This window comes from Cornus florida, unplaced genomic scaffold (assembly GCF_030987335.1).
Source record: "Cornus florida cultivar Cherokee Brave unplaced genomic scaffold, ASM3098733v1 CherokeeBrave_3.0.0_Hap2_Chr08, whole genome shotgun sequence".
In the NCBI taxonomy this organism is placed as follows: domain Eukaryota; kingdom Viridiplantae; phylum Streptophyta; class Magnoliopsida; order Cornales; family Cornaceae; genus Cornus; species Cornus florida.
The window spans coordinates 47,070,346-47,083,447 of NW_026775578.1; the positions used below are offsets into that span (position 1 = coordinate 47,070,346).

Below are 13,102 nucleotides of genomic sequence, written 5' to 3' on the forward strand. Positions count from 1 at the left end.
TTTCAATGATTTTAAAAGAATCAGTAGTGGGAATGCCAAGACAAGGCAATGTCTTAACATACTGTTTAATAGATTTGACTATGCTAGTGTGAACAGAAGTCCATGGAGGAGGATTACTTTGAAGGAGCTCAAACAGTGGTTTACATTGCTTGCGAAGAACTTTGTAAAAATCAGCAATGTAATTGAGGGATCCTAAGAACCACTGGAGTTGTGATTTATCAAGAATATCATCAGGGAACTTTTCTGCAAATTGGATGGAGCGGTCAATGGGACGAATTTGTCCTTGGTGAATATGATAACCAAGAAAACGAATTTTTGTTTGAAATAACTTGATCTTAGAAGCAGAGACTACAAGACCATTTTTCTGGATGACAGCAAGAAATGTTTTTAAATGCTTCTAGTGTTCATCAATGGACTTGGAAAAGAGAAGAATATCATCAATATAAACAATAGAAAAATGGCTGTAAGGATTAAAAATATCATTCATGATATTTTGGAACTCACTAGGGCATTTTTTAATCCAAAAGGCATAACATTCCACTCATAATGACCAAAAGGGGTAGTGAAAGCAGTCTTATATCTATCTTTTTTAGTTAAGCGGATTTGCCAAAATCCTGACTTCATGTCGAACTTAGAGAAGATGGCAGCTTGACTTAGGCGGCTAATAAGGTCTTTCTTATTAGGGATGGGGTATCTAATCCATTCTAAAACCTTATTGAGTGGTTTATTGAGTGGTTTATAGTTTATAACTAAGCGAGGAACTCCTCTTTCTATTTTAGAATTTTTCTGAACATAGAAAGCCAGGCAGGACCAGGGTGACTTGTTTTTTCTGATAATCTTTTTATGTAAAAGATCATCAATTTCTTTTTTACAAAATTCCATGACTTCGGGACTCATTTGGATGGGTCTTGCTTTAGTAAGGATGTGTCTTCTCTTAAAGCCTTTAATGTAAGGTAACTTGACTGAATGTCTTTTTCGATGCCAGAAGGCAGTTGGGAGATCATAACATACTTGATTTTTTATTTGCTGTTCAAAATCTTGGATTTTTTGTTGGAGCACTGGATCAGTTAACTGATTATCTATGCGTTTATAAGTAATTTCATCCTTTAAAAATGCTAACTGTTGGGTTTTATTTTGAAGTAGGTTTACAGATTTTGAAACAGAGGAATCAATTACTGATTTTAATTCTTTCCTAGAAGGGGGACTTAAGAATTTAAAGTGGACTTCTTGGCCAAAAGGACGAGTGACTAATCCTTCATTATTAGTGGTAAAGGGATACAGGAGATAGATAAATGGAACTCCTAAGATTAACTTATCAGTTATATTTTTAACCAAGACAAAGGAAGTTTTAAAACATACATTGTTTTAACAAATATAAGCTTTAGATAACTTGTATTTTATGTCCATTTTGCTTCCATTGGCTGAACTTAGCCTTTCAGAGGTTTTCTCATAGTATTTAGTTGGTATGAGGCCTCCTGAATGCAATTAAGATCAGCACCTGTATCTATCAAAGCAATGACTTCAAGTGTGAAATCTTTGTTGATGATAAGGGTAACTTTAGCATACCATTTCTGAAATGATATGTGATTTAGAGTTTGAAGCTTTTGTGAGGATTCTGAATGTGTAGAGCTTTTTTTATCAGATCCAGAGTTGTCCTCATCAGATGACTCTTTCCCGTTAAAGGAAAATGTTGGGCTTTCGTTCAACTTATGGATATCAATTATTATGACTTGATTTCTAACTTGAGATTTTTAATTTCATTTTTAATTATGTTAATTTCTGCCTGAAGATCTTGAATGGTAACTTCTTTAGGTTGGTTATTGAACCTTTCTAATGTTTTGTATAGGCTAAAATTGGGTTTACTAACGGTTGGGAGTTCAGTTTTTGAGTTACCTAATAATATTTTAAGTTTCTTAAGGTATAAGGTTTTTAACTCAGGGTCATCAACTTTACTGATTAGATCAATAAGGAAGTGCTCTTGTTCATCATTTTTTTTGAGAACATTAAGTGACTTATTGGGGTTGCAGCAGCTATCCTTACATCCTAAGGTAATATTAGGAGAGCTGGGAGTAACATCCGATGACTGTGAGGAAGAACTTGCTTCAGAGTCACTACGACTATCATCAGTATCTTTTAACTGGAGTATTTGATAGATAGAGTCTTTAATTTCATCATAAATGTATAACTGATTGATTTTCTTTTTTGCGGAACAATCTTTTGTGAAATGACCTAGTCGACCACACTTGTAACTTTTAACTTTGCTAACATCTTTGGTATCTTTGTTATCCTTTTTCCTAGAAATGTTTTTACTGAATTTCTTCTTTGGTTGAGATTTCACTTGTGAATAATATTCATTTTTGGGGAATACTGGTTTTCTATTTTTGTAGTGTCTACGATAACCTTTGAACTTTTCTTATGAGGTTTGGGGTTTTGTCTTGAGGGAGCTATGGAAGGAAGGCCATATTGTTCACAAAAGGTTCCCATTTCGTATTTAGCTCTTTTTCTATCATCTTGTAACTGATTACTAATCTCCATGTCAATACACATTCTTAATCCTTCTTTTTGGATTAAGCTAATGATATTGCCATAAGTGAGGTTATCATAATCAATATTACATGTGGCTTTACTAAGAGTATCTCTAATTTTGTGGGCAAAGAGATTGGGTAGACCTTTTATGAACTTTTCTTTCCAAAATGGTTTATTACTATCATCTCTAAGCATGACTCTGGAAAGGAATACATCTTTGTACCACCTAAAATCACTCATGGTTGGATAAGTGACGTTGGTCAGTTGGTCATGTATCCTGGAAGTGATGTTACTTGGAGTACCTATGAAGTGTTCCACTATAGTATAAACAAGTGTGTTGACTCCATCAGGAACACCGCGTCCTATGGCTTCATCAAAGATAGGAAGACCATTGTTATCCTGTTGGACAGCATTCCTTATCTTTGTACGAGAATCTTCAGTGAGATGTTTTTCCCACCATGATTTTAACATACCGGAAAATCCGGAAGTAAGAAGATCAACTATCTCTGGCTGACCTAGGTTATAGGTAGTAACATAATTGTTGGCTACCATGGAGATATGACTGAGTTTATTTAGAATTTCTTTTTCAGATAAACCATCTATATTCCATTCGTAGAGTTTATCTGAGGAGACTGAAAATTGATTTTGAAAATTCTTTTCTTCATATTGAATATCTGGAGGTGTTGGCCTAGGGTACCAATTTTTGGTGAGGCTAGTAGGATTGACTCTTTTGTTAGTCAGACGATTGAGTTCAAAATTGGAGAAGGCATGTTCAATTCGCTGAATATTAGAGGGGTAACTATAGTTAGAGGAAGGAGTATCAGACTCATCAGTATTATGGATGACAGTGACTGTTTTTTCATCTTTGACCTTGGCTTTACCTTTTTCAAGGTTTTTGAGGATGGTGTCAATTTGGATAATAACAGAAGGGCCTGGTAAGGCAGGTGGAAGACCTTTTCTTTCCGTAGGCATGGAAATAATGGGTGTTTCCATGGGAGGAATAGTAGAATTTTTTACTAGAGGATTAGGAGGTTGGACTAAGGAAAGCTCAATTCTGTCCAAATGGGTACCAAGAGTGTATAGGTACTGGTTGGTAAAATTATTTTGTTCAATGATTTTTCTGGCATCAATATCAGTTGTGTGGGTAACTTTGAGGGGGAGGCAGTAATTTCAACTCCCATGTGATCAAGAGTTACATTTTCGAGGCGAGGATGGGAAGAAGAGACTGTTGTTGTTGCAGAGGTGTGCCAGTTAAATTTAGTGAGGACATTAACTTGATTGTGACAATTTTCTAGATAATCGAAAAATCGGACTTCAATTTTGTGTTCTACCATAAACTGTTGCCATTTACGGAGAATTTTATTTTGTTCTTTTTCAGTATGGGTTTTTCGAAAAATCTTTCGCTCTTCTTTATTACTTGGGGAAGAGTAGTCATCATGTAATTTTGAAAGATTATACTTAAAAGGTTTACTAATGGTATTTAATTGAGGGTTGATAACATTAAAAGTTGTAACAAAATCAGAGGGTGTAGGAGAGGTAGGCAAAGACCTATGTTTGTCAGATTTTGGTGATTTTGGGATAACATAACAAGGGTGAGTAACTTGCTTTTCAATTTGAATGCCTTTTAACTTAGTATCTTTAGGTTGAGGGTAAAAAGGGGAATTTTTTCTATCTAGAGGAGGGGCTTTATTTTCCTTATCTTCACTTTCCTTGTCTAATAGACTGCTATCTGGTCTATCATAGGAAATAGAAGGACGTGAGCGAGTCAGAAGGCGTTGTTCATCAAAGCTGATTCTAACTGTTCCGTCAAGAAATTCTTGTACCCTATCAAGATTACCGATGTCATTTTGTATTTTAATTGGGTAGTTTTCGTTTTCAAGAAACCATTCATTAGGTAAGGAAATGTCTTTCCAAGCAATTGTTTTCTTGAGTTGAATATTAGCATCAGAAAAACTACTTTCAATTAAAAGAGTGTGACCTTTAGCATCTTTCTTAACTACTTTAATATTGAGATTAGTTGCTCTTGTTTTATAATAAATTCTATAAATAAGACCTAAAGGTTGTGATCCGGGGAACATCCGATAACCAGAAGTCTTAATATTAAGAGTTAGGGCTTTTAAAATGTGAGGGTCAGTGAGACTAAGGGTAAGGTCAGGATAACAATTGAAATGAACTGGACCATTACAGAGACTAGTTTCAACTATTCCTAGAAGACTATCATTATAATCTAGGAATCCAGCATCTCTAAGAGCTAAGAGTACTGAGGCATTAAGACCAGTATTGGAGAACGGGTTGACTGCAACTTAGACTAGACCTATGTGAATGAAGTTATAACCACGATATATGTGACTCTTGATTGCTTTAGTTGTGAGTAACTGACATTTTTCATGTTCTTTGGATAAAGAATAGATTTGTTCGACAGTTTTGACTGTGTAATCACTGAGGAAGGTTGACTTAAGGAAACTGGTTTTGTAAATTTCACGGGTTGGGATCCTAGGGATATTCCAATCACTAAAATCTAAATTAACATCTTCAACTCGGTATTCTTCTTCATTGACTATGTTTGGAGCTGGAGGAAGACTAGTACTAGCTCTGGATCTAGAGCTTACAGAAGAGGAAGATCTAAATAACATATTCATGATTATTTAACTCTCACTATTCTTAAAGGATTGGCTGGTTAAAACAAACTATTTTCATGATTCTTTCTAAGTGGTATCTATATCCTATCCATGCGCTCATTCGCTCATGCTGCACTGCTCAGGCCCTCTCTTTGGGACTTACTGTTTGGATCTAGGACTTACTGTTTGGATTCGGTCTCACAAGAAAGGAAATAAAAGTACAAAGTGAGAAACAATGAATACAATGTTTAAAACAGAATCAACAAATCAAGGTGAGCTAGAGAAAAGAAACAGAATAGATTACTCAATCAACCACCAAATGGCTCTGAATGTGTAGAGCTTTCTTTATCAGATCCAGAGTTGTCCTCATCAAATAACTCTTTCCCGTTAAAGGAAAACGCTGGGTTTTTGTTCAACTTATGGATATCAGTTCTTATGACTTGATTTTCTAATTTGAGATTTTTAATTTTATTTTTAATTATTTTAATTTATGCCTGAAGATTTTGAATGGTAACTTCTTTAGGCTGGTTATTGAATGGTAATTTTAAATTTATATAATGAAGGTCAAAGGGTATTTAAGTCATTTCAATTATTTTTTTAAGTCGACAGATAATTAGAAGGGTAATAATGTCATTTTACATGCAAAAGGGCATATGACACTTGAAAAGTAACTTTTAAGGTATAAGTGCAACTCCAATGCTCTCTCAGTTGAGCTCTCAAATTCAAAATATGAAAGGTGGCTAAAAAGTAAGCTCTCCAATGCACTCTCGTTTAACCTCTTAAAATTTGAGATTCTCAAATTCACTCTCAAATCTAACAATGCCAATTTTTTTTTTTTGGCAGATCTCTTATTTCACTGTACGATTCATTGTCCTTTTGTCTCTCACCCTTTTTATCCTATCCGTCTCGAGAGAGCCCTAATCTAAGCCCACCACCACCATCACCGATTTCTAATCCATCCATCCCATTCTATTATCTGAAACTGACAACAATTGTTTGAGGTCTTATAATTGAAACATCTATATTCATAAATTTCCCAAATAATTCCCAAGTTAATAAGCAACAAAAAAAAAAAAAAAAATGCAAGAAGTCCTTTGCAATTATAGAATCTGGCTGTGGCCGAGTTCATCCTCGCAGAACTCATCGCCAGCCCATCCCCGCCGGATCCATCACAGCTACAGCATCACAGCCATTGTTCTCAGTTGTCGCTTCATCCCGCCAAGCAGCGCCGCAAGCCAGTGTCGTCCCAAGCTCTCCGTTGTCGTAAGAACAATTCTTTGCTTATCGAAGCTTTCAGTCATCGCTAGAGTTGTAGTTTGCAATTGTAGAGATAGAGAGAGAGGGCAAGTTCTCAGAGTTGAGAAGGAGAATAGAGATGATACTTTATATTTTTTTTTCCTTTCCAAATTGAACCCCAAATCAGTCGTCGAAAGTTCAAGTTCTGATCATGAATCTCATTCCCGTTCTAGATCTACTGATACATTAGCAACACTGTGAATACATCCCTCTCATTCCCGTTCTAGATCTACTGATACATTAGCAGCACTGTGAATACATCCCTCGCGATGTGGTCCAGGCCGTCGTCGGCGACCACCATGTAAATCAGCTACCGGTTGGTGCAAAGACAAGGTAGAGGATTTGATCGTTTTCTTTGCTATAATGGACTGGTTGGGTTAGGTGGAGAGAGGAGTTTGTTGGCACCGAGGAGGGTTTGGCGTCTCTTGACGCCGAAAAGGAGAGATGCCGAAGAGGGTTTTAACGGCCGAGAGAGGTGGTGTTCGGTGAGACACGTAGAACTGGGCAGTGATCTTCTATGGTTTTGAAGGATTTTGCTCCGATGATGCTCTTGGCAGATCTGTTGTGGTTTCAGACAGTAGTGTTTCGGTGAGCACATCTTCTAGGATTGATTGTCAAAATCAATGCTCTTAACAGATTCTTGGAAGAGGAATTTCCTTCTTTTCCATCTGAAAGTATACAATATTCTATTAAACTAGTAAGAGATCACGATAGACCCATTGGAGCACAGTTTCCACGGCGTCGGAGGCACGAATTTGGTGACGCAAGTTCAACCGCCGGCTAGATTTGGTGGCGGAGTGAGAAGGCGGCGAAAAAGAGGATTTTTTTTTTTTTGTTTTTCGTTTTAAATTGACTCGGTAAGGAAGATAACAGAGACCGCATTCAGATGGGTGTTTGACCATGTCATGCATATGTCAACGTTTAATTGGTCCTGGGATTGGTATCCTGCACCTCACTTATCTTAAAGTGCACAAGTGTGAAACAGCGTCGTTTTAGATGAGGGTATATGCGTCTTTTAATTTTTCCGATCAACTCACTTGCCGGATTGCCCTTAATTACAACAAATCAAAAATTCAGAGGGGTTTTTTTGTAGTTCAGGAGATTTGTTGCAAAAGGCCAATAGTTCAGAGGTTTTTTTGCACTTTATCCTAAAGTTTATTGTAATATTTTTTAAAGTAAAAATATGAAAAGATTGAGAAATAAAATAACTATTTAAAAAAAATTACGTAAAGTTTTTATTTATTCATTTAATTTTTTGTTGTTGTGGTACTGTTCACTGCCATTGTGTTTTTACTACAGTAAAAATATTAAAAAACATCAATTTCTTGTTTTAAATTTGAGCCATTTGTTGGTATTATTTAAATTAAATAAAATTACCAAACACGTCGCCTTGTTTTGCTTTGCTACCGTAACAAAACAAAATAAGAAACAAAGCGGTTGTAAAATAAGTCCTCGGTAATTATTTCTAAATTAGAGTTAGACTTGCAGAGGTTAAGGAGTCAACAACACAAGCCCAATCTAAATTTTAATATTTATAATTTTCAAATTATTATATAAATATTTGTGATCCACTATATTTTTTTAGTTTATTTTCCTTAAATTCTTGATTTATTGAATATTAATATTTTCAAAAAAATTTGTTGAAAAGTTATTTATTATGTTATATATAAATGCATACAATTTTCAGAATCTTTCTGCATGGGAGTGAATCAACCCAAGCTTAGCTTAAGATTAACTTAATTTTTAGTCCAATTTTCCATAATTCAAACTCAACACAAGTTAAAATTTATTTGTAGACATACCAAAGGTATGACTTGGGTTAAATTATTAATGTTAATATTGAAAATCATGTCACTTGTTTTAGTCGTCAATTCATTTCAACTTATTTAATAAGTATAAACTTACATAAATCAATAGAATTATTTTTGCCAATTCATGATAACGTTATAAAATCCAAGTTAATTAATTATGTACGGAGTGATGATATATTAACATAAAATGAAAGGTTCAGTTTTTTTTATTTTATTTATTTTTTTATTACGATTTCATTCAATATTTTAATACTTTTGTCACATTTGCAAAACAAAAATATTAAAGTCGTGTTCGATCATCAGTCCAACATATAGAGTAATCTATGATCAAATCTAAAGGCTGCGCGGTTGAGCACGAGGTAACACAACCACACCTTAATTATTACTCCCTCCCTCTCATAATAGATAAATACTTTGAAAATTACATGAGTCACAATTATTAAAGTAACAATTCTCATAATATCAATTTATAATTTATTTTACTTCTATGTATACTTTTTAACTCCAATGGGCTGTTATTTGGACAACTATTTTCAAAATATAGTATGTGGGTTTAAAATGGGCTCTTCAATAGCATACCAAATGAACTGCCAAAATATAACTTTGCCAAATATTGTTCCAAATATAATGCAACATATAGCTATTGTCAAATCTGCTATTGCACTCTTCCTTCTCTCTTATCTATCGCATGGGCTATCAATTTGATGTTCTGCTTGTGTGTGTATATATATATGTGCATATTAGAAAAAGGCACGTGCAACGCACGTGTTGAATATTTTTGTAGATAATGTGATAGAAATTTATAGAAAATAAAACAGCCAATTTGTGATAGATTTTATAAAAATTATTTTATTTTTTTTAATTATATAAACTTTTATTAAAAAAACTCATAATAAATAAATAAATAAGTAATATGTGTTAGAATTTTATAAAAACTCTTTTAAAAACTTTTTTTATGTCAATTAATAAATATTATTTTTATATTAATAATTCTTGTCTAATTAGATTTCAATAAATAAATAAATAGGTAGTTTGTGTTAAAATTTTATAGAAACTCTTTTAAACCCTCATTTTATATCAATTAATAAATAATTTTTTATATTAACAATAGTTGCCTAATTAGATTTCATTTTATTAAAAAAACTCAAAATAAATAGATAAATATGTAATTTGTGGTAGAGTTTTTCTAGTCTAATTAGATCTTCTTTTATTAAAAAACTTATAATAAATAAATAAATAGGTAATTTGTGTTAGAGTTTAATAGAAACTCTTTTAAAAACTGTTTTTATATCAATTAATAAATATTTTTATATTAATAATTCTTATCTAATTAGATTTCTTTTTATTAAAAAAAACTCATAATAAATAGGTAATTTGTGTTAGAGTTTTATACAAACTCTTTCAAAACCTCTTTTTAGATTAATTAATAAATAATTTTTCATACTAATAATACTTGTCTAATTAGATTTCCATTTATTAAAAACTCTTAATAAATATATAAATAGGTAATTTGTGTTATAATTTTATAGAAACTCTTTAAATATTATGTCTTTGTGTACTGTGATAGAGTTTTATTGAAAATAAAATAAGTAATTTGTAATACAGTTTAATAGAAATTATTTCATTTTATTTAAATATATCATTGTCTGATTAGATTTAATTTTATTAAGAAACTCATAATAAAAGTTAATTTGTGGTAGAGTTATAGAAAAATTAATTTATTTTATATATAAATTAATAAATATTTTTTATATTAATAATTATAGTCTAATTAGATTTTCTATTATTAAAAACTTCATAATAATAAATAGATAAATAGGTTAATTTAAATTTTATTACATAGATTTTAGAGTTTGATAGAGTTTTTATTTTATTTTATAAAAACTCTTTTCATATCAATTAATAAATATTTTTTTTATATAAATAGATACTTAAATACTGAAACTCTTTGCACATTTGATAATAATATTGATAAAAAAAAATTTTATATCAATTAATAAATATTTTTTTATATAAATAAATAAATACTGAAACACTTTAGATTTTCTTCTATTATTATGAATTTTTTAATAATAAACATTTTAGCAGAGCTTTTGTATTTTACTCTTAAAATTAGATTTTCTTTTATTAAAAAATTCATAATAATAAATATATAAATAGGTTAATTTTAATTTTATTAGATAGATTTTAGAATTTTATGAGTTGTTTTTTTTTTTTTTTTTATTATAAAAACTCTTTTCATATCATTTAATAAATATTTTTTATATAAATAAATAAATATTAAAATACCGAAACTCATTGAACGTTTAATAAAATTTGTTTATATAAATAAATAAATAAATATTGAAACTATTTGGCAGAGCTTTTATATTCTGTATTTTATATATAAATAAATAAATACTGAAACTCTTTGGCGGAGCTTCTGTAATTCTGGGTCTATGCCTTTCTAAATTTCTCTCTTTATATCAATTAATAAATATTTTATAATAAATAAATAAATAGGTAATTTGTGTTAGAGTTTAATATAATTTCTTTTAAAAACTCATTTTATATCAATTAATAAATATTTTTTATTTTAATAATTATAGTTTAATTAGATTTCTTTTTATTAAAAAACTCATAATAAATAGATAAATAGGTAATTTGTGTTAGGGTTTTATAAAAACTCTTTGAAAACCTCTTTTTATATTAATTAATAAATAATTTTCTATATTCATAATATCTGTCTAATTAAATTTCATTTTATGAAAAACTCATAATAAAAACTAACTTGTGGTAGAGTTTAAAAAAAAAAAAAGAAAAGATAATTTGTGATAGAATTTTAGAGAAATTGTTTCAAAATTCTTTAAACATATCCGTGTCTAATTTTATTTAATTTTATTAAGAAAATCATAATAAAAGCTAATTTGTGGTAGAGTTTTAGAAAAAATTAATTTCTTTTATATATTAAAAAATATTTTTTATATAAATAATTATTGTCTAATTAGATTTTTTTTTATTAAAAAATTCATAATAATAAATAGATTAATTTGAATTTTATTAGGTAAATTTTAGAGTTAGATAATTTGTGATAGATTTTATAGAAAATTCTTATTTCCTTTAAATATATTATTGTTTAATTATATTTTTTATTAAAAAAACTCATAATAAATAGATAAATAGGTAATTCGTGTTAGAGTTTTATAGAAAATATTTTTAAAACTCTATTTATATAAATTAATAAATATTTTTATATTTTAATAATATTATCAAATTAGATTAGCTTTTATTAAAAAAAACTAATAATAAAAGGTGATTTGTGATATAGTTTTAGGAAAATTATTTTATTTTTTACGTCAATTCAAAAATATTTTTTATATTGATAATTCTTGCCTAATTAGATTTTCTTTTATTAAAAAACTTATAATAAATAAATAAATAAGTCATTTGTGTTAGAGTTTAATATAAACTCTTTTTAAAATTCTTTTTATATCAATTAATAAATATTTTTTATTTTAATAATTCTTCTCTAATTAGATTTACTTTTATTAAAAAAAAACTCATAATAAATAGATAAATAGGTAATTTGCGTTAGAGTTTTATAGAAACTCTTTGAACCTCTTTTTATATCAATTAATAAATAATTGTTTACATTAATAATACTTGTCTAATTAGATTTCCTTTTATTAAAAAACTCACAATAAATAGATAATTAGGTAATTTGTGTTGGAGTTTTATAGAAACTTTTTAAATATATCTTTGGCTAGTATGATAGAGTTTTTTAAAAATAAAATAGGTAATTTGTGATAGAGTTTTATAGAAATTATTTTATTTTCTTTAAATATATCATTGTCTAATTAGATTTAATTTTATTAAGAAACTTATAATAAAAGCTAATTTATGGTAGAGTTTTAGAAAAATTATTTTATTTTACATATCAATTAATAAATATTATATTAGAAAAATTAATTATTATATGTTTTGAATTTTAGTATAATTTGAATTTTAATTAAACTCTTTATTGATTGTGAGATATAATAAATAAACTCTTTAACGTGAATTAAACTCTTTTTGTGAATAGGTTTTTATTAATGAGAGTAGTATAGTATAATTTGAATTGTGAATTAAATTCTTTTTATATTTTGTTAATTTGAATTTTATTAAGTAATTACTGCTATTATAATTTACTACCGTGAAAGCATGTGCTAAGAAGCATGTGCTAAGTTTCAGAACTTTGGGTCCTGTTTGGTTGGTTATTAATTTTGAGTTTTATAAAATTTATATCAATTAATAAATAAATATAGAAAATCTTTGCATAAACGCCGAGAAAGTAGTACTACACTTGATCTTAGCCAAAAGACCAAGAAAGGTTAGCCAAAAGGCTAACCTAAAAAAATTTAGTACTACACTTGATCTTAGCCAAAAGGCCGAGAAGATGTTATTATTATTTCTTTAGCTCTATAGTTTTATAAAAGGCTTTCATGTAATCATTTTTACTTAAAACCAATGTGGGACTTTGTAATTTGAATTAAGCTCTTTTTATATTTTGTTAATTTGAATTAATTTTAATTTTATTAAGTAATTTTGAGTTTTATAGAATTTATATCAATTAATAAATAAATACTTGTTTTGTTAATTTGAATTTTATTAGATAATTTTGAGTTTAATAGAATTTATATCGTGGGATATAATAATTAATTAGAGCTCTTTTTGTGAATTAAGCTCTTTTATATTTTGTTAATTTGAATTTTATTAGGTAATTTTAAGTTTTATAGAATTTATATCAATTAATAAATAAATACTGAAACTCTTTACACAAAGGCCAAGAAAGTAGTATTACACTTGATCTTAGCCATAAGACTAAGAAATGTT

General features: G+C 29.1%; 1 pseudogene; it reads right to left on the bottom strand.

Moving 5' to 3' along the window:
* Positions 1–12,540: 12,540 nt before the first annotated feature.
* Positions 12,541–12,669, bottom strand: LOC132272308 (U2 spliceosomal RNA; annotated as a pseudogene).
* Between the last annotated feature and the right edge of the window lie 433 nt (positions 12,670–13,102).